Raw genomic sequence first — 23209 nt, 5'->3', positions numbered from 1 at the left:
GCAGACGCAGCAGATCTCAAACGCTTGTTGCATTGAGACTTGGTTAAACATGAACACAACAGATGCAGTGTTATGACCGGAAAGTTTAACGATTTTCGAAATGGATCGACGTGTGCTTTTCGGTCAATTCCCGTTGGTGCACAGATGTTGGGGTTATGTCAGCTTCTTGTTCCCTTGACTTAGAACAACTAGCGATTAAATGTAGACCATTCTACTTACCTCAGGAGTTCTCACTCGTGTTCCTGACCACAGTCTACATTCCAGCAGCAGCCGATTGCAAGCAAGCACTCACAAAACTGCACGATGTTGTCTGTAAACAAGAAATGGCCCACCCTGATGCACTTCAAATTATAGTTGGCAACTTTAACAAGGCCTGTTTGAAGAAAACCCTGCCCAATTATCCCCAGCACATAACCTGTTGCACCAGAGAGTCCCAACATAGTAGACCACTGCTACACTACGATAAGGAATGCCTGTCATTCTTTCCTGAGCTCGCATTTTGACAAGTCGGACCATTTGGCTGTACTCCTACTACCTGATACAAACAGAGCCTAAGGAACAAGGCCCCAGTAATCAAGACAACTAAGAGGTGGTTGCAGGAGGCAGAGGAACGGCTACAGGATTGACTTGAATCCATGAGTGGGGCCGTGTTTAAGAACACGCCTGAGAACCTGAACGACTACACCAGGGTTGTTACAGACTTTATTAAAACAGCTGTGGATGAGTGTGTCCCCACAATACCGTTCAGGGTTTTCCCCAGTCAGAAGTCCTGGATGAACCATGGAATCTGGAACCTGTTGAGAGCCTGATCAGAGGCACTTAAGTCTGGAGATCAGGAATGCTACAAGAGATGCAGCTACGATCTCCAGAAAGCCATCTCTCAGGTGAAATGGAGATTCCTGACTAGACTGGACTCAACGAGGGATGCTCGGCAGCTGTGGCAGGGTTTGATTAGATCAGATCAGATCAGATTAGATTAGATTCAACTTTATTGTCATTGTGCCAAGTACAGATGTTGTTGTTGTTCGTCCATCATTGACGTCGATGAGGACCTCGACACCATTATGATGGTGCCGAGACTAGCGCGTGATTTGGATTTAAGTGAGGGAGAGTTGCGCAGCGTCAGCCTCACTCTCTCTTCCCAATTCCTATCTGGATCCAGTGGCAAGACAGAGGCTAGATGGCTGGAGATGGGACTAGGCGCAGTGGATGACCAGGACGTCTTCTGTGTCTTGTCCTGCTCTACACGTTCCACAATGCTTGCAGTACAGATACAAAGCCAATGAGATGCATTTAGCATCTGACCAGAAATGCAAGGAATAGTGTTATTTACAAAATAACTGCGAATAAAAAAAGTGCTACAGCACACAAATATAAAAGTACTGAGACAGTACAATACGGATGCAATACTGCTTAGCGCTGTGATGAGAGGTTCAGCAGGGTCACAGCCTCAGGGAAGAAGCTCTTCCTGGCCTGCTGGTGCGGGAGCGGAGGCTCCTGTAGCACCTACCGGATGGGAGGAGAGTAAAAAGTCCATGTTACAGTGAGATGCATCCCTGATAATGCTATTCGCCCTGCTCAGGCAGCGTTTATGGTAGATGTTCTCAATGGTGGGCAATTGGGTGCCGATAATTGGCTGGGCAGTTTTCACCACACGCTGGAGTGCTTTGCGGTCCGATATGGGACAATTGCCATATGACACTGAGATGCAGTTGCTGAGTATGCTCTCAGTGATACAGCGGGAATGCCAAAACTTCCTACAAAGTTAGCCCTTGCGACATATGGGACAACAGAGCTTCACTTCCAGATGAGCTCAATGCCTTCTATCCTCGCTTTGACCACCAGAACAGGGAGGAACCATTGTGTACCCCCAAGTACCCCAATGACCCTTTGGTCTCAGTTTCTGAAGATGACATGCGGCGTGCCTTCAAGAGAGTGAATCCAAGGAAAGCATTGAGTCCAGGTGGAGTACCTGGCCAGGTACTGAAGATCTGTACCAACCAACTGGCTGGGATGTTCACGGATATCTTCAACCTCTCACTCCGGCAGTGTGTGGAACCCAGCTGCTTCAAGCAGGTTTCAATCGTACCGGTGCCCAAGAAGAGCATGATAACTTGTCTAAATGACTATTGCCCAGTGGCACTTACATCCACAGTGATGAAGTGTTTTGAGAGGCCGGTGTTGAAGCATATCAGCTCCTGTCTGAGTGGTGACTTGGAGCCGCTCCATTTTACCCCACCGAAGCAAAGGATCTATAGCAGATGCCATTTCATCAGCTCTTCACACAATTCTGGAACATCTGGGCTGCAAAGATACACACATCAGGATGCTCTTTATCGATTTCACCTCGGCATTTAACACCACCATCTGAATCTCTGCAGACTCCTGAGGAAGTAAAGGTGCTGTCGTGCTTTCTACTCACTTTACACCTGTGACTGTGTGGCTAAGTTATGCTCCAACACTATATACAAGTTTGCTGATGACACCACTGTTATGGGCTGTATCAAATGTAGTGATGAATCAGCATACAGGAGGGAGATTCAAAATTTGGGTGAGTGGTGTAGTAACAGCACCCTCTCACTCAATGTCAATAAGACCGAGAAACTGATTGTAGACTTCAGGAGAGAGAAACCATAAGTCTATGAGCCAGTAATCATCAGAGGATCAGAGGTGGACAGGGTCAGTAACTTCAAATTCCTGGTGTCACTATCTCAGAAGGCTTGTCCTGGACCCACCATATAAATATAATTGCGCAGAGAGCACGACAGCACTTCTACTTCCTCAGGAGTCTACGGAGATTCGGCATGACTTCAGAAATCTGGCAAACTTCTACAAATATGTGGTGGAATGTGTGCTGACTGCTGCATTTCAGCCTGGTATGGGAACACCAATGCCTTTAGGCAGAATATCCTGCAAAAGGTAGCGGATTCAGCCCAGTACATCATGGGTAAAACACCCCCAACCATTGAGCACATCCACATGAAACGTTGCCATAGAAAAGCAGCATCCATCATCAAAGATCCTCACCACCCAGGCCATGCTCTTTTCTCACTGCTGCTATCAGGTAGAAGATATAGGTGCCTCAGGACTTGCACCACCAGGTTCAAGAATAGATATTACCCTTTAACCATCAGGCTCTTGAATAAAAGAAGATAACTACGCTCATTTAAGGACTCTTTTATCTTGTTATTTCCTGCTCTTTATTTATTGCTATTTATTTAATACCTGCATTTGCACAGTTTGTTTACAGTTTACAGATCCTGTTTACAGTTATTGTTCTATAGTTTTGCTAAGTATGCCCGTAGAAAAAGAAGCTCAGGGTTGTATGCAGTGACAGGTATGTAGAATTCTGATAATAAATTTCACTTTGAACTTCACTCAGCTTCACTTGTTCCATCACTGAAATGTTTCCACAACCCATGGACTCAGTGTTAAGGACTCTTCATCTCATATTGTTGATATTCAATGTTTATTTTGTATTATTATTATTATTATTTCTTCTTTATCTTTGTATTTGCACAGTTTATTGTCTTTTGTACACTGATTGTACACCCAGTTGGTGCGGTCTTTCATTGATTCTATTACGGTGGTTGGATTTATTGAGTATGTCCACAAGAAAATGAAACTAAAGAGTTATAAATGGTAACATATACAACTTTGATAATAACTATACTTTGAACTTTGAATTCCCGTTCTCCTGCTGAACACCCCCGGCTCCTTTCCTGCGCAAAACCTGCCCAATATTGAGCTGAACTCCTTAAAGCTTACATTGTTAAGTTTACATTGGGTCCAGCAGTTAATTTTGAATGCATCCTGAGGTGCTTTGTGGTCAGCACTTGGTAACTGTACCAAGCGAGAGGCCAGTTCGGAATTATTTTAGGAGTGGGCATGATGGGAACATTAGAAGGAACGTCAGTAGTAAGTTATTGGGTGGCACCAATAATTAATTTACACTTCATGTGTTTTTGTGGAAAAGGAAAAGAGCAGACCAAAGTTTTAAAGTTTGCAAGTGGTGAAAGGCTAGTTTTACAACTGTGTTTTAGCAAAAGTGAAAACAAACTAGTGTCAGACCAGTAGAAGGCATTTAAATAACGGGGGGGGGGATTGAATATTCAGAACGAATGTGTTTTCCACCCCAAAGGAGTGAGATTCCTAAATCTAGAGATTTATAGTATGCGAGGTAAAAATATGCAAAAATAGAAAGATTATGAATGATAACCAGGGCACAATACTGCAACATGCCTAAGGGAGCTTTCAAGTGCCTTCAAGGGTAAAAGTTAATACAGAAATTAGAAAGATAAAGAGCGAACATTAAAAATACAATCAATGAAAACCCAATCTTGCTTTATATGTAAAAAGCAAATGAATAATTAAAGAAAGGCAAAAAAAAAAGAATAATGAAGAGGATGCCATATTGGATTAAAGTTCGTCTAAGGAGAAGAGGGTTCCGATTTCCACTACCATCTATTTTGCTGGCAAACTTATATCCTCTTCAACATTAAATCGAAGACCTCAGGGCAAGATTGCTATATCAGTGGGACATCAGGAACTGTTGTGCTTTTTGTTCATGGAAACTTGGCTATCCCCTGCCATTTCCAATGCAGTACTACGCTGGCTTTATGATTCACCACCAAGATAGGACTACTGAGTCTTTCAAAGGCAGAGGAGATGGAGTATGGTTTATCATTAACTCCTTGTAGTACACAAACTTGGTGGTTTGGTCCCTGTCCTGCTCACCCGACCTGGAATATCTCACGATCAAGTATCTTCCATTTTATCTGCCTTGGGAGTTTCAGCCATCCTCTTGGTTGTAGTGTGCATTCCACCTCCAGCCCATTTCAAACAGGCTCTAGAGCCTAGATGAACTGAGCTATGTAATCAACAGGCAAGAAACAGCACACTGTAATACTTTCCCCATTATTTTGGAGGGTTTTAATCAGGCCAACTTGAAAAAGTCCCCAAATAATTATCACTAACATGTCTTGTGGAATCAGAGGAACTAACACACTGGACCGCTGCTCTACGGCCATCAAGAATGCTTACCATGCCATCCCACACCCACACTTTGAAAAGTCTGATCACCAAGCTGTACTTCTACTCCCTGAATATAGGCAGATACTGAAGACCGCAGCACCAGTGAAGAGGACCAAGAAGGTATGGACAAGGGAGGCAGAGGAGTGCTTACTGGACTACTTTGAGTCAGTGGACTGGAGAGAATTCAAGGATTCATCCTCGAGTCTGAGTGAATATGCCACAGTTGTCATTGACTTCATTAAAATCTGTGCGGATGAGTGTTTGGGAATATACCGTATATACCCGAATCAAAAGCCATGTATGAACCAGGAGATTTGTTATCTGCCAAGGACAGTATCTGTGGTTTTCAAGTCTGGTGATCCAAAACTATACAACTTATTGAGGGCTATTTCCAAAGCAAAAAAAAAATTCCCATTGGGATTAGAGGTGGAATCAGATGCCCATTAAAGCTTATTCTGAAAGCCATTGGAAGCCAGTTGGGTGCACAATACAGAGATGGATGAGGTGGAGGCATGGTTTAAATAATGACCACTAATTGATCTTTTTTTAAACTCACCAGGGAAGTAAACAATTTTTAAAATGGCATCTAAATAATTACATTTTGACCAAGCTTGGGGGGATGCAGTGAGGAAGTGAGAAAACCAACACAGAGGAAGAACATACAGTGCGTTGGGGCTTTGGGTCTTTGAAGTGAGATAAATCACCAGGCTGCTGAAACATTCCCAGCTGATAAAAGAAGAAAGGGAGGAAACAGTGGAGTCTTTGACTATTACTTCTAAATCACTCTGCCTTAGAGGGGCGTCAGAACACTGGAGCGTCACTAACATATTCCCAGTTGTTTAGAAGCAGGAAAAGGGATAGATCAAAAAATAACAAGCTGGTCAGCCTATTCTTGGTGTTGGACAAATTATTGGAAAAAGAAGCTCCAAAGGACTGTATTAATCATCGTTTAGAAAGCTGTGAATCAATCAAGGACAGCCAGCATAGATTTATTATAGGAAGGTCATGCATAGATGATGTGGTCTTCATAGATTTTTTTTTAAGGTGTTTGGCAAAGTCCTGCATGGCATTTGCTAGAGGAAATGCACTGACTCCATTGTGAAATGTTTCAATGAATCAGTGAACTAGTGGTGTCAGGGAGAAAAGCAAAGGAGGGAGAGTAACATTTCCTAAAAAAAACTACAGTAGAAAGCAACCCATTAACATTAATGATTTATTTCAATTAAATAATATTATTTTAGATTTATTATCTTGTGCTTACTAATGATGACTGACAGGTTCCCAATCTTAGCTGATAAAAGAAAATAATTGATTGTTATTTAGGTTGTGATCTGAATGGCATTATATTAATAAGAGAGATCGGAGACGCGGGTTAATAATGTGAGCATCTGTTGGCTCATCTGCAGAAAATGGTATAAACAGAAAGCAGTCTTGCAGGCTTAATTAGCCATACATTGAAATATGTATGTAGACTGTAAAATAAGTTATTATAATTTTATATCATTAAGCACAAACTATCCTCTGCTGTCAACATCAGGGAAAAATAAAATGATTGAAATTTCAACCAGGCTTATTATTGTAATGAAATAAGAAACGAAGGTACAATTTCCATAATCAATGTAGCATTCATTCAGATTTTATTTAACTTCTTCTCCAATGTGAAACATTTCTTAAAATGATTACTTTCATCTGCAAGATAATATTCAATACTTGGGAAAACTTGCCACTGTAATTTATCACTTGAAGTCGATATCATGTTGGTTGTAAAGAAAGGTCGAGATAGAGTAGACTTGGAGAGGAAGTTTCCTATAGTGGGGGAGTCTAGGACCAGAGGACACAGCCTCAGAATAGAGGGATGTTTATTTAGAATGAAGAGGAGGAGTAATTTATTTAGCCAGAGGTTGGTGAGTCTGTGGAATTCATTGCCACAGACAGCTGTGGAGGTCAAGGGTCTACTTAAAGTGGAGGTTGATGCGTTTTTGATTAGTCAGGGCAGCAAAGGCAATGGGGAGGAGAACAGGGTTGAGAGGGATAATAAATCAGCCATGATGGAATGGACTTGACAGGCTGAGTGGCCTAATTCTGCTCTCAAGTCTTATGTATTTAGATTTCATAACATTTAGATACCAAGGAAAAAGGACATGCTTTAGTTATTTAGATGTTATCTTAAAACTCGGGGATTTTTTCTGGTGAGGGGATAAAATAGGATCAATTGAATAGTTCATCAGGAATGATACCCAAAGCTGCTTTAATTTATTATCCTTTAACCAGCATCAAGTGCAATGTTATCACCCGCTGAAAAAAGATTATTGATTTCTCAAAGTAATTAATGTTTGCTAGAAAGATTTCAATATTGAGTTTAAAATTCAATAACGAATAAGTGAACAGTTACCTTTCAATACCAGAAGACTTTTCTACGATCTTTAACTTCTGCGACTCAGATTTGAGGTGGGCATTGCAGTAACTATTCCTGTTTAACGTACACCAAATATTGGAGGAACTCAGCAGGCCAGGCAGCATCTACGGAAAACAGTCGACATGTTGGGCCGAGACCCTTCATCAGGACTTGTCTGTGATTCGACTATTCTTATTTGGCTGAATGTTCCCTCTGTCAATTTGTGGAGAGCAACAGCTAGATGGGGATCTTCCAAAATCACAGGTAGGAAATCTGGTGGTACTTTAACCTCAGGATAGTCGGGGCACGATTTCCTTCACAAAACATGATTTCGTATTACAGCTGGTTAATATCAAATGAGAGTGGGATTAAGGACTGGAGTGTGTGCAAGAAACTGAGAGCTTTGAAAACATCCAGGTTTGGCATAGCAGACTCGATGGGCCAAATGGCCTAATTCTGCTCCTATATCTTAGAGTCTTATGGGCTAATTATTATTTAATACAGTCACTTAGCGGTACTTATTATCAAATTCATAAATATATTACAGAACATGTTAGAGTGTAACTGCGTCAAACTAATTGCAAAATTCAGCTGCCTGATGCCTTCTGTGTGCAAGTACGCTATCAAAAGATTGATATTGAGCACTGGGATTGACCTTGGCTCCTGATGTATATATGAATATAAATGGCCATTTATTTAAAGTTTACCATTGAACTGAATTTTAGCTTTCACCTCAGGATTTAATAGTAATAATAACTTATTTATAAAGCACTTTTCATACAAATAATGTAGTACAAAGTAAAAGACGAAAAGATGTTGGTTAAAAGCAAGGGTAAATAGTTTTTGATCTGGCTTTTAAAAGTTCCAAGTACTCCATATCCCTTATAGTCTTAGGTATTGATTTCCCCAGTTTAGGAGTGTACTTCAAAAAAGCTGACCGGTTAGTTATAGTTTGAGGGAGAATTCTAGACTTTCTAGAGCATTCTTCTCATTCCGAAAGTTGTTGAGTTGGTTGGAAATGGCTTTCTCAAGAATCTTGCCTAGGGAGGGAAGATTTGAGATAGGCCTGTAGCTAGCTAGCACCTCACTATCAAGGCTTGGTTTCTTAAGTAAGGGGTTTGAGAGCTGCAGTTTTGAAAGCATCTGGAAAATTCGAGTTTCAAGGGATGTGTTAGTAATTCTCCTAGCAGATTTGAAAACATTATTAAACAAGTCCTTAAAAAATGTGGTATGGACAGGGTCAAGACAGCAAGTAGGCAGCTTACTCTTTGCTATAATCTTATAAAGTTCTGTATCAGCAGTACTTGTAAATTTTGAGATGGTTACCATCTTTTTAAAAGGTTGGCTGTGAACATTTCCAGCATCTGTAGCTATACTCTCCCTCATGGAAGTAATCTTGGTGAAAAACAATATTGCGAATTCCTGTGGTAGATGTTTGACTGAGAACATTATAGGTTTGGTGCAGGGTTCAATGATCGGTTTATAGTTGAGAATGATATTCTTGAATTGCCGCTATTCTCTGTAATAATCTTGGGAAAACGGGCTTTTTTGCAGAGCATATAGCATGCATTAAAGGACATAGTTTTTCCTTGGAAAATATTACGGTGGACTTCTAGCTCAGTTTTCCTCCATTTTCTCTCAGCTACTCTGCACGATCTCTTGAGCTCGCGGAGAGAATTGTTTAACCATGGCGACGTTTTACTGAGTGATTTAATCTGAAGTGGGGCCACTGCGTTTAATATGTCTGTCAAGTTATTGCCAAAAGAATCAACTATTTTGTTTAATGAGCAGTTTGGGTCACTTGAATCAGGTAAACCAGCCAGCCAAGAGAACTTATGTAGCGTTGCAGCATCAAGAAACCGTTTTTTTAACGAATTTCTTTCATGGTCTTGGTTCCAGGCAAGAGGGATCAAAAGGTGCACAAGAATGATCAAAGATAGTCATTTCAGACAGAGGGACATTAATAATATTTAACTCTTGTCATCAGCAGGTCAAGTGCATTTCCAAGCCGATGGTTGGGCTCAGTGTCATGCTGGGTAAGATCTGGGATTTGAATTCTTGTTGCTCATTTCTCAGTTGCAAGGGCAATTGAGAAGTTGCATGTTTCTAATTTCAAGCTCTCTGTATCGTGTGAGTAGTTTGGTGCATCTGTATTTGCAGGTGCAGATAATATTGTGGATGGTGTTGTGGATAATATTATGGATAATATTATGGACAACATCTGTAGAAATGTTTGAAAAAGAAAAGAAGTAGGACATAAGATTCTTCAATTTATTTTGAAATGACAAACAAGAGAGAATCTGCAGATGCTGGAAATCCAAAGCAACACACACAAAATGCTGGAGGAACTCAGCAGGCCAGGAAGCATCTATGGAAAAAGTACAATCTTCAGCAGCCTTGGTCCGAAACACTGACTGTACTTTTTTCCATAGACGCTGCCTGGCCTGCTGAGATCCTCCAGCGTTTTGTGTGTGCTGCTTATTTTGGAATGAGCTGTTTTCTCCCATCCAGCTTTGGTAACACTGATAACAGAAGTCAGATCAGGAAACAGGAAACAGCATTAACAGCAGTCAGAAAACAAGAGACTAATGCAGGGGTTCCCAACCTTTTTTATGCCATGGGCCCCTACCATTAACCGAGGAGTCCGGGACTAAACAGCTTGTCATATGAACAGAGTTCGATAGCTCTGGGCCTGTATTCACTGGAATTCAGAAGTATGAGAGGTGACCTAATTGAAACCTATCAAATGTTAAAAGTCCTCAATAGAGTGGATGTGGCGAGGATGTTTCCTTTTGTGGGAGAGTCTAGGACCAGAGGATATAGCCTCAAAATACAGGATTGTTCTTTTAGAGTGGAGATGAGGAGGAATTTCTTTAGCCAGGGTGTGGTGAATCTGTGAAATTCGTTGTCACAGGCAGCTGTAGAGGCCAAGTCTTTACGAATATTTATAGCAGAGGTCACGAAGGGATACTGGGGGAAGGCAGGAGATTAAGGCTGAGAGGGAAAATGGATCAGCCGTGATGAAATGGCAGAGCAGGTCCAATGGTCCTAATAGGCCATCTCTGCTCCTGTATCTTATGGTTTTATGGACCCCGGGTTGGGAACTCCTGGACTAATGATTAAAGGCAATTACACAGACTGGTAACGGAAGGAAAGTAGAACTCCATATGCATTTGTGTGGCCACTGCTGTTCACTATTTACACAGACTTATACAAATAAATTTAGCATAGTTTTGAAACTCGAAGACATACTGAAGCACCTTCAATTACTCCAAAAGACTGAGGTTTGGTAAAATACTGAAAGGCTTTTATTCACTGTACAATACGACCTCCACGGTGAGTGTCTGCCCCCGGACTGAGGGGGAGGGGCAAGGTGAACACCTTTATACAGGACTCTGTGGGAGGAGCCACAGGGGCAGTCAGCAGAGGGGTGTGTCCAGACAGGTAACCGAGTTACAACATATATACATGGTTTACCACACATACCAAACACGGTTATGGTGAATACAGACAAGGATCATTTTAATAAGTGCAAGATGCCAACGTAACTTGAAAGTGAATCAAAAAAGGAAATTTATTGTGGAAGGAATAAGTAAACATATTGTTACGTTTTGTGACTTCAAAACATTAAACTAATTCAAAGAAAAACAAGAGCTGGGAATGTGAATCTAGCTTTGTGTTTTATTTTAAGTGAGGTGCACATGCATCATGTGATAGTGTGAAATTACATATAACCCATGACAACAAGAATGCTTAATGAAACAATATATTTACAAGATCACTCAGATATTACTGAAATATTAAATGCACAGCTCATATGGCTTGGAAAATAACTCCAAATCTTTGGGAAAGCAAAAGGAACGTGGGACATTGATACAATCACTGAAGGAGTGAAATATTAATGAGGCTATAAAAAGTGGACAAAAATGAAGATTCCTTCCCAGAGAAACTGAGGGTCAGAGAAACTGTTGTAAATTTGTACGGCATGTTGCTTAGACTGCAAGTTGGGTCCATGTCTTGTGGAAAGACTATGAAAATGTTGGAGAAGGGGCAAAGCTATTTTGTAATATCGTGTCAGAGCTGACATGCACATCTCTCAGGAAAGACTGGACCTTTCTTCTGTAAGGGAACCAGAACTGGAAGGGTGGTATAAGGGCTCTGATAAGGTAGATACCTGTACAGAGCTGGTGCCATCACTTACAGAGGCGTCCAGAACTAGGGTCCGTAAACATAAGAGAACCAGTGATAAACTCCATGGAGGAGAAGATGGCAGCGCGCACGACCCTTCCGGTGATGAATATCTGTTATCTGTCAAGTTGGGGATCGTGCACAATCCTGATTTGATGGAGACAGACATGAGAGCACAGAGGACCATCTGGAAAACTTCTGAAATGCCTGCTTCGCCGCCGCTGCTACTGTGTAGTAACCGGAATCTCCGGAGCAGAAGGCCCCGAAATCCTCGGTTTTGCTTGTTTCAGCGGCCAGGGAGAGGTCGAAGGCGCTCGGCAGAGGATGGTGCTCGGGAGGCTGTATCAGAGGGGCTGGTCGGAGGCTCGAAGTTTTCGGACGGATGGACTCAGTGTCGGCTGTGGTCGGCTGCTTCCAAGGCATCGGCAAGTTGACGGTGCCTGGAGGTTTATGGCAGGGAGTTTCTCCCTTTTGCCGCCTGCTATCGGGGACTCGGGAGTCGATCAACTCGGGGACTTTTGAGACTTTTTTTTACTGTGCCCATGGTTTGTTCTTCATCAAATTATGGTATTGCTTTGTACTGCTGTAACTATATGTTATAATTATGTGGTTCTGTCAGTGTTAGTCTTTGGTTTGTCCTGTTTTCTGTGATATCACTCCGGAGAAACATTGTATCATTTCTTAATGCATGTATGCATTTCTAAATGACAATAAAAGAGGACTGAGTGTTCTCATAATCTAAAAAAAAATCATTTAAAAATTTGGAGAAGCTTCTATTCAAAGAGAATGTGGAACTGACTGCCATAAGGAATTGCTGAAGGGGCTAATATTGACGCATCTCGAGGAGGGTTGGGAAGTTAATGAAAAAGTAAACCATAGAAGGAAATATCAGAGTTGGCCGAAGATGGCTCGAGCTAGTTTCTTTGGAACATCAATACAAGCATTTTGTGCTGAATGTATTGCTTCTGTTCTGTAAATAAAATCACTGCATAAAATACTTCTTCTCCATCTGAAAAATGAAATTAATGTTATAAATAAAATAGCACTCAGTAGCATAAATATCACCATTGCATTTTCTTTAAAAATGACCTTATATTCTCAGCAAGAGAATTTTACTTCAAGGCCAATTTGTTCCAAGTCAGAAGTATGACACTGTTAACTGTGTGATAAGTGACTTGATTTATCTGGTATACCACCACCAGAACAAGGTTATTATTGGGTTGTTTTAAAGCCCATGAGCGTGATGTTTACCATAGAACAAGCTTTTCATTGCTGGGATGGTGAGTGATGGAAAATGAGCAAGGTACATTCAGCAGTGAAGGGAACTCACACTCCACACCTGACTTTCAATTCACTGTCACAACTCCCATTGGCAGACACAAGGAAATCTGCAGATGCTGGAACTTCAAGCAACAGACATAAAAGTTGCTGGTGAACACAGCAGGCCAGGCAGCATCTCTAGGAAGAGGTACAGTTGACATTTCAGGCCGAGACCCTTCGGCAGCCCCACCCTCAAAACCATGACCTCATCCCTGGAAGGGAGTCCTTTGGTTCAGCATGCTCTTGCTGTTAACCCTGTCAATCCCTGGCAATCTTCTTGCATAGCTCTTCCCTGTCTCAGACACAAGTACCAATCCTTGCAGTAACACTCAAATCACAGACTGCCAATGGAGCAGAGCCTGTTTATCCACTCTCTCTGTTTTCTATTAGTGAACCAGATCTCAATTCATGCAGATACATTACCTCAGGTTCCATTTGAATCACACATCCTTTCCCATGGGTTCCAAAATCTTCCCTACCACTGACATCAGGCTAATACCTTGGTGGCCCCATGGTTTCCCTCCCAGTCTGCGTAAAAGCAGAGGTCAGGTATGCTGACCTCCAAGCTGTGGAAACCATTCCATAATCACGAACATGATTCTGTTCCCATGCACCTGGTCCACTTGTACTCGTTCAAGGTGCGGCTTATGGACCTACTGAAATGAAGGAGAGGTCTTTCTCACTTCTTCCCCCTGCCCCCACCACCAGTGAAGGGTCTCAGCCTGAAATGTTGACTGTTTATTCCCATCTGCAGCCTGATCTGCTGAGCTCCTCCAGCACATTCTGTGTATTGCTATGGAAAAGGGTTTTTTAAAGCTAAAGTATCTTTGAAAGTAAAGTTCTCTGTCGTTTACAGCTGTTAAGTGACAGTCCACAGTAACAAGTTAGTGTAAATTATATATTAGATCATATAATCCTAATAATAATAAAACATTCATTGATTTTGATAGATGACAAGTGAAAATACATTAGTCAAAATACACAAGGTTGAAGACTTAATGCTTGTATGATATAGTAACTTGGCTGAGTGCATATGTGCTTCAAGTTCACTGGACTGTATGATGGATTTTCAAGAAAAATACACAAATTTAGACAAATGGGTTTGCAGAGTAATTTTATTTGAGAGGTTGAGGAATATAAGAGGTCAGGTTGTTCATTACAAGGATGTTATCCTAGCGTTTTGTGCATTATAGTCAAATAAGTGAGGGAAAGAGGACATGAATCCATGTGCAAAGGAGCTATACTCATTCAGGCTTAGACCAAAGCAATTCTCTCGTGTGCTCTAAATAGCTACTTGAAAAGATGGATTTCATTAAAAATAGTTATTTGTATGTGTGGCAATAGGAGACTTTTTCATTTGTGAAACAATTACATAAAAATATTAGAAGTAGTAAATGTCTTTACACTTCTGTCAGCACATTTCTTTAAATTGATTTTTTAATAGTCTATTACCATTTCCAGTCCCTCAAGTAGTACCAAAGTCAGTTCCATTAAACCATACTAATGCATAATATGTGTTGTTTGACAGCTCAATGACCAATAGCTGCCCTGAAATATTTTACAATATTGCTGTACTGGCTTTTCCCAGCTATAATTTACTCCACTGGTTTTTCAAGCAGTGAGTGATCTCCTGATCAGGACTTTGTTAAGCTTCAGCTGTAAAAAAAAGTGTAGAATCTTGTCACTTATATAATGCTCTTTACTTATAATCGTGTATAGGGTAAAGATCCCTTGGGTTTCTTGCTAGATCTGAATTGCAGCTCCCAGAACATAGTTTACATTCTTTGTGTCATGAGCTGTAGGTATGTTTTCTTTACACCAACTGCATTATGTTATTACAGCCATAACTAAATCAGGGAAGATTGCAACATAAAACAGCAGCAAATTCAAACTTGCATTCACAACAGGCATTTGTTGATTTTTTTCCTGCGTTCCCTATCACATCCTCTTAATGCCAGGGATTAAGTTGCAGCAAGAATTTTCACCCATTCTCATTCTTACGCCTCTCCGTCCATTTTCTCTGATTGCCAAAAATCTGCCTCTGCCAGTCTTTGCTGTATTTCAGCCCAAGCTCTAAAGTTCATGCTCTTTGTGTAAAGGTGGGCTATATAGCACCTCGCCCACAGTCCATATTGCTCATTATGATGTTGTCGAAAAGAGCAATTGATCAAATACCATATCCTAACCTACTTTACTGACATTAAGGACAAGAAGGTAACTAGGGAGAGGGTAGGTCCACTTGAGGGTTATAAAGGGAATTTATACTTCGAGTCAGAGGATGTGAGCGAAGTACTAAATAAATATTTTATTTTGGTTTTTGCCAAGGAGAAAGATATGGTGGATAACAAGGGCTGGGTAGAGAATGCTAATGTGCTCAGAGATTTTAAGAATAGGAAGGAGGTGGTGCTGGGACTTTTGTAAAACATCAAGGTGGAAAAATCTCTAGGGCTCAATAGGATATATCCTAGGTTATTGAAAGTGTCCAGAACGGAGATTTCTGGGGCCCTCGGGTCATTTAGAATCCTCATTAGCAACAGGCAAGTTCCTGGATGACTGGAGCATAACCAATATTGTTCCTTTGTTCAGGAAGGGAAGTAGAGATAATCCAATAAATTATATGGAGTCACACATTAGTGGTAGGGAAGTTATTGAAGAGGATCTTTAGGGATAGGATTTAAATGCATTTGGAAGAAGATCTTTGTATTAAGGACAGGGAGCATGGTTTTGTGCAGGGCAGGTCATGTTTTACAAACTTGATTGAGTTTTTTAAGCAGATGATGAAGATGAAGATGATTGATGAGGGTAGGGCAGTGGATAATGTCTACATGGACTTTTGTAAGGCATCTGACTAAGTCCCTTGTGTTACGTTTATCCAGAAAGTTAAGATGCATGGGATCCACAGTGACTTGTTAGTCTAGATGCAGAATTGTCTTGTCCATAGAAGACATAGGGTAGTTGTGGAAGGTTGGTATTCAGGTTGGAGATCCATAACTGGTGGGGCCTCTCAGTGACTGGTACTGGGCCCTCTGGTATTTGTGATACACAGAAATTACTTGGACAAAAATATACATGATTGGGTTAGTAAGTTTAAATACAACACAAAGATTGGTGGAGCTGTTGAGGGTTGCCAATGGATACTGCAGAACATGGAGCAGTTGTAAATATAGCTGGATCAATGTCAGACTGAGCTTCATCTGAGCAAGTGTGAGATGTTACACCTTGAGAGATCTAGCATAAGGGGAAGCCAATGGTAGGACCCTTAATGACACTGATGTACAGAGTGATCTTGGAGTCCAAATGCATTGCTCACTGGAAGTGGCCACACAAGTAGACAGGGTGGTAAGGAAGGTATATGTCATGCTTGCCATCACTGGTCGTGACATTGAGTACGCACATCAGGAAGTCATGTTACAGCTAAATAAAATGTTGGTTAGGCTCTACTTGGAGTATTGTGTGCATTTCTGCTCACTTCTTTTCACTGGAAGGATGCGGAGGCTTTGGAAAGACTTCAGAAGACATTTACCGGGATGGTGACTGGAATAGAGGGTACTGTCTCTAAGGCGAATTTGGACAAACTTGGGTTGCTGGACCAATCCAGCATTGGTAGTACTATCTACAGGAGGTGCTACCACAAGAAGGTGATTCTATCATCAAAGATCCTCACCATCTAAGCCATGACACCTTTTTTACAACCACCGTGGAGAGGAGATACAGACGCCCGAAGTCCACACCACCAGGTTCATGTACAGTATTTTCCCCTCAGCCATTCAGTTCTTCAACCAGTTGGCAAAACCCTAATCACTACCGTTTAGGAACACCATGACTACTTTGATAATTTTGCACTGAAATGGGCTTTTTTTTGTTCTAATTATGTTCTTTCTTGTAAAAATGTGCATTATTTATGATTAACTAATGCTACATGCCTGTGATGTTGATTCAAGTAAGTATTTCATTGCACCTGTTCATACCTGTACATATGGCAATAAATAACTTTGAATTTGATGCTTGTGTTTTGTAAAATGATTCACATGAAAGATGCACTCAATATTTCAATGGGAGGCACTAGTTTCACAATGAGCTGAGGAAAATTATTGATCAAAGCTAACCCCACTGATCCAAGGAGTTTTTGGAGAAAAACTTATCCTTAGTTTGCATTTAAATTCAATTCAGTACTAGGCCCAGAGAAGAACAGTAGCAAATTTAGGAAAAGCTTACCGATGCAGGTGAAATTTAACTCCAGTTAACTTCAGGAGACAACTTGGATTTCAAGCATCTGCAGACTTCCTTGTGTTTATAATTTTAAGAATACTTCATCAAGACATTTCATTTACTGTAAGAAAGCCATTTGGAAAATAAATTGCTCTATTTGGAGCATAGGGAATATTAGAAAGCCGTTTTTCTGTCAATGAGTCTGGGCAGGTTATTAAGTGATTCAGTTGAATTTAAATTCCACTCGATTAAATTTAAAACTTGTTGCCTCTGAATACCTAGTTTCATTCATATAACTGTTTGAGAAGAGGCTATTCATGACCACCTGCATGAGAGACAACGCAGGAGTCAATTTCCATTAACGGCCTTCATGCAAATAACTACACAAACAAACCGTTTACTTGACAAACCTTTTCAAAAGTTGCCTATTCTGATCCCAATTGGCACTTATTATGTAAGAAGCATAAGAACACTGGATACAAGAGAGGAATTAGACCATTTGTCCGATTAAGTCTGCTGTATCATTAATTCATGGCTGATTTTTTCCCACCCCTGACCCCACTCTTCCATCTTCTTCCCGTAGCTCTTAACCCTCTTACCCATCAATAACCTATCAATCTCTGACTTATGTACACTCAATAACTCAAAGCCCTCTGGGACAACGAATTCCACAATTTCTGGCTGAAAAAATTCCTCCTCATCTCAGTTTTAAACGTTTGTCCCTGTATTCTTAGGCTGTGCTGTCAGACTCTGGAGTCCCATACGAATGGAAACATCCTCTCCATGTCCACTTCATCCAGGCCTTTCCAAGTAATTCACAAAATTAATGGAAAGTTAACATTATGCAAAAGAAAGAGAATGTTGGAACAGAAGTTTGGTTAAATAAGTAATGAATCCATCAGGAAGAAGGTACATGAGCTCAGGACTCACAACACTAGGTTCAGGAGCAGTTATTAACCCTCAAACATCAGGCTCTTGAACCAAATGGGGTAACTTCACTTGCCCCATCACTGAAATGTTCCCACAGCCTATGGACTCACTTTCAAGGACTCTTCATCTCATGTTCTCAATAATTATTGATTACTTATTTACTTATTAATTATTTCTTTCTTTTTATATTTCCAAAATTTGTTGTCTTTTGCACTCTGGGTGAATGCCTTGTTGGTCCAGTCTCTCATTGATTCTATTATGGTTATTATTCTTTCCTGGATTTATTAAGCATGCTGATAAGAAACTGAATCTCAGGGTTGTATACTGTGATTTTGAAAATAGATTTACTTTGAACTTTAAACTTTGAAACCCCCCACCCCCAGAATTCAAAGCGTCCGATTGAAAGAGAAAAGTTTTGGTTCACTGACTTTTCATTGAAGTAGCAAGAAGGATGAAGTTGGGGGTGGGGGTTCTAAACTTCAAGATATTTCTGCTAAATAAAGTTGAGAACATAGTACACAATTAAGTCAGAAATAGAAAAATCAGAAAAAGTTTTTCAAAATATTTTACTTGTTTTTTTAAGAAAAGAGAAATTGCAAAGCAGAAATTATGGGTAGCATACCAATAAAACTACTTAAACCTCATGAAACAAAATGTAATATTTTGAGGGTACTTTACAGTTCATAAATAGTTGAATTGCTCATGAGATCACTAATTCAGCAGATGACAGAAGCAAGTCCTTCTGGCCCATTTCTTCTATTAGACTTTGATATCTGTCTAGGCTAATCAACTTCTTTCCCAACCAAGCATACTGTATGTCTAAATGCCTTTTAGATTAATTACAAATATAAAACATAAAATAATTGTTTGCATTAGTATTCACCCCCCCCCCTTTAAATATGACACAACAAATAATCACTGGTGTAGCCAATTGGTTTTAGAAGTCACATAATTAGAACATAGCAATTTACAGCGCATTACAGACCATTCGGCACACAATGTTGTGTCGACCATGTAACCTACTTCAGTTGAATGAACAAATGATGAAGGGTCTCGGCCTGAAACGTCGACTGCACCTCTTCCTACAGATGCTGCCTGGCCTGCTGCGTTCACCAGCAACTTTGATGTGTGTTGCTTGAATTTCCAGCATCTGCAGAATTCCTGTTGTTTCAGTTAAATGAACATCTGGTTTTGGAGACCTGTGTGCAATCAAGGTGTTGCAATTGAATGTAGTAATAATACACCTCTGTCTGGAAGGACCAACCGCTGGTAAGTCAGTATTCTGGCAAAAACTACACCAGGAAGCCAAAAGAATATTCCAAGCAACTCAGTGAAAAGGTTCTTGAAAAGCACAAGTCAGGAGATGGATACAAGAAAATTTCCAAGTCACTGAATAACCCTTGCAGTACAGTTAAGTCAATCATCAAGAAATGGAAGGATTATGGCTGATCTGTAAATCTGCCAAGAGCAGGCTGTCCTCAAAAACTGAGAGACCATGCAAGAAGGGGGACTAGTGAGGGAGGCCACAAAGAGACCATTGATAACCCTGAAGGAGTTACAAGCTTCAGTGGTTGAGATGGTAGAGATTGCGCAGACAACAACTGTTGCCCGGGTGCTTCACCAGTCACAGCTTTATGGGCGAGTGGGAAAGGGAAAGCCACTGTTGAAAAAAACTCTCATGAAATCTCAGCTGGAGTTTGCCAGAAGGCATGTGGGAGACTCTGAAGTCCTCTGGAAGAAGGTTCTATGATCTGATGAAACCAAAATTGAGCTTTTTTGGTCATCGGACTCAACACTGCACATCATCAAAAACACACCATATCTACCATGAAGCATGGTGGTGGCTGCATCATGCTGTGAGGATTCTTCACTGCAGCAGGCCTTAGATGGCTTGTGAAGGTAGAGGGTAAAATGAATGCAACAAAATACAGGGAAATCCTAGAGGAAAATCTGATGCAGTCTGCAGGAGAAATGTGACTTGGGAGAAGAATTGTTTTCCAGCAAGACAATGGCCCCAAGCATAAAGCCAAAGCTACACAGGAATGGCTTAAAAACAACAAAGTTAATATCCTGGAGTGGCCAAGTCAGAGTCCAGACCTCAATCCAATTGAGAATTTGTGGCTGTCCACTCATGTTCCCCATGCAATCTGACAGAGCTTGAGCAGTTTTGTAAAGAAAATTTGCAGTGTCCAGATGTGCAAAGCAGATAGAGACCTATCCACACAGACTCAAGGCTACAATTGCCGCCAAAGGTGCAGCTACTAAATACTGACTTGAAGGGGGTGAATACTTATGCAATCAATTATTTTGCATTTTATATTTGTAATTAATTTAGATCACTTTTTAGAGATCTGCTTTCACAAAAGAGTCTTTTTCTGTTGATCAGTGTCAAAAAAGCCAAATTAAATCCACTGTGATTCAATTTTGTAAAACAATAAAACATGAAAACTTCCAAGGGGAGTGAAAACTTTTTTAGTATGTGTGTATATTAGTTGATGAAGCATTCTTATTTGTTTAAATAATTAATTATGGGTTATATGACATTAATTGCATATGTCATCACAGTACCATATGGTATGTGCGTGCCTCGCTTAAAGTAAACAACAAAGTTAGACTCACACTTCAGACTCCTGTGTCTTTCTTTGAACTAGTTTAATGTTTTGAAGTTGCAAAACATAACACCTGTGTCCTCTAGTTTTTTGGCAAATAGATAGGATGGACTCTATTTTACACTGGGAGGCTCTATCCATCTTCTCCATGAGCCTCATAAGTTTATAAATCTCTATAAGTTCACCTCTCATCCTCCAAGTTCCAATGAGAATAAAAACCCAGCTCCTCCTACCTCTTCTTATCATGACACCCCTCCCTCCAAGCAACAGCCTGGTGAGTGTTTCCAACATTCTCTCTATTGCTAACATATCCGACTTGTAGTGTGGTGACCAAAATTTCACACAGTGATTCAGAGTGAAATGACTCCAAAATAAGGCTGAGGAGAATCACTGAATTATTTACAGTATCTATGGCATCCCACACTGAATTGTGCATGTGGGGAAATCCCTGACTGGCTGTCAGTTTCTCCCTGTAATGATGAAACTGCTTGTCATTTTCACAACCTTTATAGCTGCAAAATCTGCCCAATAGTTGGTCATAATGACTTGTATATTTAGATTTTTTAAAAACCTGGTATGATTAGTTTTCCATCTCTGGAAAGGCACTGGCAAAATAGAATTCGTTGCAAAGATGCCGTATTTCATCTCAAGGTGAAGTGCAGCCTTGTCCTCTAAATAGAATCAAGATATATTTCTACTGCTGCAACAAGCTGTTTAGCAAAGTGCAGAGCAATGTGATTGGTTCTGGATTGCTGGAGGCAGCAAGTTTAACAGGATCTTCATGGCTGCTATGAATCTTAATGGACCCTTAGTTTCTTAGGTCTCCACAAATTTCCTCTGATTTCCAAGGAGCCTCAGTCATCAGCGAGAAAGCTGCAAGTTCAGCTGGTTAAGTTAGAGTTGACCCTCAACATTCTATCTGCGAACCACTGAAGGTCTTCAAAGAGCTGCTAGTGTCTCCTTCTGCATTAAAGCAAAATGAAGCTCAATTATCAGTGGTATGCAATCCAACAATACCAATCTTCTACAGCCACATAAACCTACGTCTGTTCAACACAGGCTGTTTATATTAGAAAATTTCTATGCCATTATAAAAAGCACCCATTTAATGTAAGAAAATTCTATAAAACTTCTGCATTTCACTATGTAATTCTTCTCTGAATTAGTTATGATGACTTATCTTTGATTCTACATCTATTATATTTTCGTGGATGTTTGTGAAGAAAAAGAATTTCAGGATGTATATTGTATACATTTCTCTGACATTAAATGTACTTATTGAAACCTATCGATGATCTGATCTTCTGAAACAATGAGTTAAAGATGTATAAGTAGTTTTCTCAGCATGAAATGATCTTCGATTACTCTCAAGCACATTTTTAACATCAATTTAGATTTGAGTGCTTTGATTGTCTTTTTGGTACAGGTTAGCTATTTGTTGGTTTCTTTTTTTCATAGAATAGTTCAGCACATTACAGGCCCTTCAGCCCACAATGTTGTGCCAACCCTCAAACCCTGCCTCCTATATGACCCCCCCACCTTAAATTCCTCCATATACCTGTCCTGTAGTCTCTTAAACTTCACTAGTGTATCTGCCTCCACCACTGATTCAGGCAGTGCATTCCACACACCAACCACTCTCTGAGTAAAAAATCTTCCTCTAATATCCCCCTTGAACTTCCCACCCCTTACCTTAAAGCCATGTCCTCTTGTATTGAGCAGTGGTGCCCTGGGGAAGAGGCGCTGGCAGAGTAACATATACAAATGTCAAAGTACTCACAAAGCAAAAAGAGCTTACAGAATTTCAACAAACAATAGCATTTCATACATTGAAAAATCTCTGTGATAATAATGCCAATAGGCAAGTAATTGAAACAAGTCCAAACATCCCACAATGACATCTTAAATTCTCAGGATGGAAGCAGACTTGTTTTTTTATATAACAGAAATAACCAGGAAGGCCAATTATAATCCTAGAACACAACAGGCTATTTGGCGATGGTGATGGCCCAGGGAAAATATGGGCAAGATTTCAGTTGGATTTCATAATAGAGCATAAGTGCTATTCACCTAGTGATTTTAAATATACATGAAGCTAAATAAAGTTAAGTTTTATGCAGTTTTTAAAAATATAAATTAGATCATTATTTTCTCTCGACAGAATGGTGTGTGTGTTGTCATATTGCATTTTAAAATTACATCATGTAATAGCTTCAGATGGAGAACATGGTTTGATCCTTGTATTTATTGATCTACTTAGCTTGTAGGCCCTTGAGAGCTGGGCTTTAAAAGTCTCATTCTCATGATTGTTGCAAACATCAGCTGAACAGGAAACTTCTAATGGTTTGGAAACAGAATTTGCACTTCAGGTTGGCCACGTTTTAAATTTCTTCATGGTCTTGCCTTTCCGTTTCACTGCAACCTCCTGCAACTCTGAAAATGCCCAGGCCTGCTGCATTTGTCCAAGTAGAGTTCCTTGTGCATCCCTCAATCCCTTCGCCACACAGGTGACCATGCCTTTGGT

General features: G+C 40.4%; 1 long non-coding RNA gene across 1 annotated transcript in view; it reads left to right on the top strand.

Moving 5' to 3' along the window:
* The first annotated feature begins 7619 nt into the window (after nt 1–7619).
* Nucleotides 7620–23209, top strand: part of LOC140190919 (uncharacterized) — a 58004-nt gene continuing 42414 nt past the window's right edge. Inside the window, exon 1 of the long non-coding RNA XR_011883716.1 lies at nt 7620–7693. This is a non-coding gene — a long non-coding RNA (uncharacterized lncRNA). The remainder of the gene's footprint in view (nt 7694–23209) is intronic.

The sequence above is a fragment of the Mobula birostris genome, chromosome 31, assembly GCF_030028105.1.
Source record: "Mobula birostris isolate sMobBir1 chromosome 31, sMobBir1.hap1, whole genome shotgun sequence".
In the NCBI taxonomy this organism is placed as follows: Eukaryota; Metazoa; Chordata; class Chondrichthyes; order Myliobatiformes; family Myliobatidae; genus Mobula; species Mobula birostris.
Note: the sequence above shows the minus strand (reverse complement) of the source record. Positions and strands in the feature narration are given on the sequence as shown.